Here is a 1,264-nt window from a genome sequence, read left to right on the forward strand (position 1 = left end):
AGGACATTCTAAAAATTAGAAACTTATGTGCATCAAAAGACTTCACCAAAAGAGTAAAAAGGGAACCCACAGAATGGGAAAAAATCTTTTGCAATTACATATCAAACAAGGGATTAATCTCTAAAATCTATAGGAAACTACAACATATGTAAAAGAAAATGACAAATAACTCAATTTAAAAATGGTCACAGAAAAAAAAATGGGCACAGGACATATACAGACACTTCATCAAGGAAGACATTCAGACAGCCAACAAACATATGAAGAAATGTTCACAATCATTAGCCATTAGCAAAGATGCAAATCAAAACAACAATGAGATATCATCTCACACCATTAATAACAGCAAAGTTCAAATAAGCAGAAGACAATAAATGCTGGCGAGATGTGGAGACACTGAAACCCTACTATATTGTTGGTGAGAATGCAAAATTGTTCAACCACTCTGGAAAACAGTATGGCGCTTCCTCAGAATGTTGAAAATAGAAATACCTTATGATCCAACAAATCTTCTACTTGATATATATCCACAAGAACTATGAGCCAGAACACAAGTAGATATATGCATACCAATGTTTATCACAGCACTATTCACAATAGCAATAGATATTGGATTCTTATGATTCAATGGTAATTGTTAACACGACTAATTGTGATTGTCACAACTTTAAAGATAAATGTTATGTAACATAAAAGGGGAAGTAGTTAATCTTACAGTCCAGGAACAGAGAACACTAAGACCATTAAGAAAGAAGAGCATGAGTGGAACATGGGACCCTATTCAAAGAAGCACAGACACCAGAGATGATGGCATGGAGAGATTGAGCATCTGAGGACTCTAGACTCATGGAAAGAGAAAGGCTGTGTGCTGATGGCCAGGAGGCTGGCTTGCAGAATGTGCCCTTTAGTTATTTAAATGATTATATATTCCTGAGTGTTTTTGCATACATTAAAAAAACAACAACAACAACCATAGAGGGAACAGAAGCAAATACTGCTAAATGATGATGCATGGAGAGGATTGTAATCATTGCAATGAAACAAAACATGAGAAGATGAGCACAAAACTGGTGTTTTACCATGGAAACTATCACTCAATTCACAATAAAAACCTTAAAAAGAAAGAAAGAAAAAGAAGTATTGATAATTACTGGTGATTGAAATGCAAAGTTTGGAAATTAAAAAAATAAAAAGATCAGTAGTTGGAAACGATGACCTTGGCGATAGAAATGATGCTGGAGATCGCATGATAGAATTTTGCAAG

The sequence above is a fragment of the Chrysochloris asiatica genome, unplaced genomic scaffold (assembly GCF_000296735.1).
Source record: "Chrysochloris asiatica unplaced genomic scaffold, ChrAsi1.0 scaffold00049, whole genome shotgun sequence".
Classification (NCBI taxonomy): domain Eukaryota; kingdom Metazoa; phylum Chordata; class Mammalia; order Afrosoricida; family Chrysochloridae; genus Chrysochloris; species Chrysochloris asiatica.